Consider the following 6314-nt stretch of genomic DNA (forward strand, 5'->3'; position numbering starts at 1 on the left):
AAGGTTCCATGTACTTATGGTGTTCAATTAAGCTATCTACGTAAGTTATATTAGGAAGTGCACTAGTCAAAATATAAATTTTGTACCAAATAAACATTTTTTGCTTTAGTCTGACACATAAGTTAACATTTTAAAATATTAATCAATTTTAAACACCCTGCAGTAATGACATTCCTATATTCTTCCTCATGCAAAAACAATTTTTAAAATTTGTTCATTTAGTCACTATCATTATACACTCTAGGCATTCCTAGATTATACCATCTCAGTCTTTATTGTCTACCTTTCTTTCAGATATTATTTGTGCCCCCAGCCCTCCTCCCTCTATCATTCTCACATTCAGCATCATTCGGTGTTTTAACATAATTGTATTACAGTTAGGTAGTATTGTGCTACCCATTTCTGAGTTTCTACAATCAGTCCTGTTGCACAATCTGTATCCCTTCCGCTCCAGTTACCCAATATCTTACCCTATTTCTATCTCCTTATAGTCTCTGTAACCAATGAAATTCTCCAAGTTTATTCACTAATGTCAGTTCATATTAGTGAGACTATATAGTATTTGTCCTTTTGTTTCTGGCTAATCTCACTCAGCATAATGTCCTTGTGCTGGTTTGAAAGGATGTATGGACCCTAGAAAAGCCATGATTCAATCAAAATCCCATTTCATAAAGGTAGAATAATCCCTATTCAATACTGTATGTTTGAAACTATAATCAGATCATCTCCCTGAATGATGTGATTTAGTCAAGAGTGGTTGTTAAACTGGATTAAGTGATGACATGTCTCCACCCATTTGGGTGGGTCTTGATAAATTTCTGGAGTCCTATAAAAGAGGAAACATTTTGGAGAATGGAGATTCAGAGAGAGCAGAGAATGCTGCAGCACCACGAAGCAGAGAGTCCACGAGCCAGCGATCTTTGGAGATGAATAAGGAAAATGCCTCCCAGGGAGCTTTATGAAACCAGAAGCCAGGAGAGAAAGCTAGCAGATGATGCTGTGTTCACCATGTGCCCTTCCAGCTGTGAGAGAAGCCCTGACTGTGTTTGCCATTTACCTTCTCACTTGAGAGAGAAACCCTGAACTTCATCGGCCTTCTTGAATCAAAGTATTGTTCTCTGGATGCCTTTGATTGGACATTTCTATAGACATGCTTTAATTGGGACATTGTCTCAGCCTTAGAACTATAAACTAGCAACTTATTAAATTCCCTTTTTTAAAAGCCATTCCATTTCTCTTATATTGCATTTTGGCAGCTAGCACTCTAGAACAGTCTTTAAGGTCCATCCACATTGTTACATACTTCATAACTTCATTCTGTCTTACGGCTGCGTAATATTCCATCGTATGTATATACCACAGTTTGTTTAGCCACTCATCTGTTGATGGACATTTTGGCTGTTTCCATCTCTTTGCAATTATAAATAATGCTGCTATAAACATTGGTGTGCAAATGTCTGCTTGTGTCCTTGCCCTTGCCCTCATGTCCTCCAAGTAGATACCAAACAATGGTAATGCCAGGTCATATAGGCCCCTGTATTTTTGTTGGATTTATCTTCTATCTCCTAACACACAAATGCCTTACCAATAAGTCTAGAGTGGTTGATACTTCTTGCTCACTAGGTCCAATCAGCATGATATCATCAATATAATGGAACAGTGATGTCTTGTGTGACAGATAAATGATCAAGGTCTCTGCGGATAAGATTGTGACATAGGGCTGGAGAGTTGATATACTTCTGAGGCAGGACAGTGAAGGTATACTGCTGGCCTTGCCAGCTGAATGCAAATTGTTTCTGGTGGTCCTTACTGACAGCTACTGAGAAAAAAAGCATTTGCCAACAGCTGCATACCAGGAACCAGACAATGTATTGATTTGCTCAAGCAATGATACCACATCTGGAACAGTAGCTGCAATTGGAGTCATTATCGCCTGGTTAAGTTTACAATAATCCATTGCCATCCTTCAAGTTCCATCTGTTTTCTGCATGGGCCAAGTAGGAGAGTTGAGTGGGGATGTGGTGGGAATCATCACCCCTGTATCCTTCAAGTCCTTAAGTGTGGCACTAATCTCTGCAATCCCTCCAGGAATACAGTATTGCTTCTGATTCACTATTTTGCTAGGTAGGACAGTGCTAGTGTCAGCCACTTGGCCTTTCCTACCATAATGCCCTTATTCTACGAGTTAGAGAACGACTGTGGGGATTCTGCCAGTTGCTGAGTGTGTCGATTCCAATTATGGATTCTGGAACTGGGAAAATGACCACAGAATGGGTCCAGAGACCCACTGGACCCACTGTGAGATGGACCTGAGCTAAAACACCATTGATCACCTGAACTCCATAAGCCCCTACTCTGACTGGTTGACTAGAGTGATGTTTTGGGTCTCCTGGAATTAGTGTCACTTCTTAGTCAGTGTCCAGTAATCCCCGAAATATCTGATCATTTCCTTTTCTCCAGTGCACAGTCAAAGGCTGTAGCTCTCTTTGGGGAAGGCTGGGAAGAAAGTAAACAGTGTAAATTTTGGGCAATGTAAAAGGGTCCTTCCCCAAGGATACCCAGCTCTCCCCTCATTCGAGGAGCTCTGAGTCTGTCTCAAGTCTGGGAATTGATTAAGGGGCCATGACTCTCTGTTTTTGTAATTCAGGTTAGACTTCTGTTCACTTGACCTAGAATTCTTCTGCTTATACAGTTCAAACAAGAATCTAGTAGACTGCCTGTCTATTTTACTTCTAGGTACCCCCATGATCTACTAGCCAAGGCCACAAGTCTTTGTGAGCCAGATTATTTTGACTGCTGCTTTGAGTCTGCTGTCCATTATAGTGGCCTCGCGCATCTTGCCTATGGTGATTAACTCTCGCCACATGGCTTCTGCTAACTCAGGATCTGATCATCCCCACTGAGTTTAAGGATTCCAGCTCAGTGACAGCAGTTCTCATAGCAATATCTGACCTACAGAGAAGGGCGACCACAGATCTCTTCAGGGATGATGAAGTTAGTCTCCTGAATTTATTTCTCAAGGTTCTGGTGAAAGATGTCTCCTTTGGACATTCCTGGGGTGTGTGAGCAGATCTTCCATGATAAATCCACTCTAACATTCCCATCTCTCTAAGCCTCTGGATCCCCTCATCTACATTATATAAGAGCTGTTCTGGCATTTTGACCTCAGATAATGTCAGCCACGCTTGGATCCATGTTTTACCCAACCATCCAAACAAACTCGAATGCCCTTTCCAACCCCTCGAACTATAATATTGAATGCAGAATCTCTGCTTAGTGGGCCCCTATCAATGAATTTAGCTTGATCCAACTTTTATTCCTTTCACCATTACCCCACATACATACTATCCATTCCCACATATATTCCGCTGATTTCTGATGATATAATTTCAAAGATTTTTTTTTGAATGTGTTAGCCAGTGATCTCTAGAGAAACAGAACCAACAAGAGAGTTCTGAGATTTATAAATATGAGATTTATAAAGGTATCTCACACAACCATGGGAAAGGAAGAGTCCAAAGTCTGTAGGGCAGGCTGTGAAGCTGGAAGCTCCGATGAAGGTTTTGGATGATTTCACAGGAGAGCCTCACTGGCTGAAGAAGCAGTGAAAGAATCTCTCTTCTTCCTTAAAAGCCTTCAATTGATTGAATTATCTTATTGTGGGAGGCACCCCTTAGTTGATCCCAGATGTAATCAGCCACAGATACAATCAACTGACTGATGATTTATAACCAGTCAAAAAATATTCTTGAGTACTCGTTTCGGCAGTACATATACTAAAATTGGAATGATACAGAGAAGATTAGCATGGCCCCTGCGCAAGGATGACATGCAAATTCGTGAAGCATTCACAAAGAAAAAATATATATATCCTTGAAGCAATGGTCAAGCCAGTGCTTGCCTGACCAGACAACTGGGTATAATCATTTGGCCAAGTCGATGCTAGAACCTAATCATCACACCTGCAAATTGGCTTGGAGACAGAAGCCACGTCTGAGCAATAAAAGTGGTTCTCTGTACTATAAATGAACTTGACTTAACAGACATTTATAGGACATTACATCCCACAACAGCAGGATACACCTTTTTTTCAAGTGCTCATGGATCATTCTCAAAGATAGACCATATGCTGGGTCACAAAGCAAGTCTTAACAAATTTAAAAAGATTGAAATCATACACAACACTTTCTCGGATCATAAAGGAATGAAGTTGGAAATCAATAATAGGCGGAGTGCCAGAAAATTCATAAATACATGGAGGCTCAACAACACACTCTTAAACAACAAGTGGGTCAAAGAAGAAATTGCAAGAGAAATTAGTAAATACCTAGAGGCAAATGAAAATGAAGACACAACATATCAAAACTTATGGGATGCAGCCAAGGCAGTACTAAGAGGGAAATTTATTGCCCTAAATGCCTTTATCAGAAAAGAAGAAAAGGCAAAAATGCAGGAATTAACTGTCCACTTGGAAGAACTGGAGAAAGAACAGCAAACTAATCCCAAAGCAAGCAAAAGGAAAGAAATAACAAAGATTAGAGCAGAAATAAATGAAATTGAAAACATGAAAACAATAGAGAAAATCAATAAGACCAGAAGTTGGTTCTATGAGAAAATCAACAAGATTGATGGGCCCTTAGCAAGATTGACAAAAAGAAGAAGAGAGAGGATGCAAATAAATAAGATTAGAAATGAAAGAGGAGACATAACTACTGACCTCACAGAAATAAAGGAGGTAATAACAGGATACTATGAACAACTTTACGCTAATAAATACAACAATTTAGAAGAAATGGACAGGTTCCTGGAAAGACAGGAACAACCAACTTTGACTCAAGAAGAAATAGACGACCTCAACAAACCAATCACAAGTAAAGAGATTGAATTAGTTATTCAAAACCTCCCTAAAAAGAAAAGTCCAGGACCAGACGGCTTCACATGTGAATTCTATCAAACATTCCAGAAAGAATTAGTACCTACTCTCCTCAAACTCTTCAACATAATCGAAGTGGAGGGAAAACTACCTAATTCATTCTATGAAGCCAACATCACCCTCATACCAAAACCAGGCAAAGATATTACAAAAAAAGAAAACTACAGACCAATCTCTCTAATGAATACAGATGCAAAAATCCTCAATAAAATTCTAGCAAATCGTATCCAACAACACATTAAAAGAATTATACATCATGACCAAGTAGGATTCATCCCAGGTATGCAAGGATGGTTCAACATAAGAAAATCAATTAATGTAATACACCATATCAACAAATCAAAGCAGAAAAATCACATGATCATCTCAATTGATGCAGAGAAGGCATTTGACAAGATTCAACATCCTTTCCTGCTGAAAACACTTCAAAAGATAGGAATACAAGGGAACTTCCTTAAAATGATAGAGGGAATATATGAAAAACCCACAGCTAATATCATCCTCAATGGGGAAAAATTGAAAACTTTCCCCCTAAGATCAGGAACAAGACAAGGATGTCCACTATCACCACTATTATTCAACATTGTGTTGGAAGTTCTAGCCAGAGCAATTAGGCAAGAAAAAGAAATACAAGGCATCAAAATTGGAAAGGAAGAAGTAAAACTATCACTGTTTGCAGACGATATGATACTATATGTAGAAAACCCAGAAAAATCCACAACAAAATTACTAGAGCTAATAAATGAGTACAGCAAAGTAGCAGGCTACAAGATCAACATTCAAAAATCTGTAGCTTTTCTATACACTAGTAATGAACAAGCTGAGGTAGAAATCAAGAAACGAATCCCATTTACAATCGCAACTAAAAGAATAAAATACCTAGGAATAAATTTAACCAAAGAGACAAAAAACCTATATAAAGAAAACTACAAAAAACTGTTAAAAGAAATCACAGAAGACCTAAATAGATGGAAGGGCGTACCGTGTTCATGGATTGGAAGACTAAATATAGTTAAGATGTCAATCCTACCTAAATTGATTTACAGATTCAATGCAATACCAATCAAAATCCCAACAACATATTTTTCAGAAATAGAAAAACCAATAAGCAAATTTATCTGGAAGGGCAGGGTACCCCGAATTGCTAAAAACATCTTGAGGAAAAAAAACGAAGCTGGAGGTCTCGCGCTGCCTGACTTTAAGGCATATTATGAAGCCACAGTGGTCAAAACAGCATGGTATTGGCATAAAGATAGATATATCGACCAATGGAATCGAATAGAGTGCTCAGATATAGACCCTCTCATCTATGGACATTTGATCTTTGATAAGGCAGTCAAGCCAACTCACCTGGGACAGAACAGTCTCTTCAATAAATGGT

The 6314-nt window shown here is 38.8% G+C and overlaps 1 non-coding gene across 1 annotated transcript; it reads left to right on the plus strand.

Annotated features, from left to right (window-relative positions):
* Window positions 1-3752: 3752 nt before the first annotated feature.
* LOC143645320 (U6 spliceosomal RNA) lies at window positions 3753-3859 on the plus strand. Its single transcript, XR_013157044.1, has one exon. It is a non-coding gene; the product is annotated as a U6 spliceosomal RNA (small nuclear RNA).
* Window positions 3860-6314: the final 2455 nt, after the last annotated feature.

Source organism: Tamandua tetradactyla, chromosome 8 (assembly GCF_023851605.1).
Source record: "Tamandua tetradactyla isolate mTamTet1 chromosome 8, mTamTet1.pri, whole genome shotgun sequence".
Taxonomy (NCBI): Eukaryota; Metazoa; Chordata; class Mammalia; order Pilosa; family Myrmecophagidae; genus Tamandua; species Tamandua tetradactyla.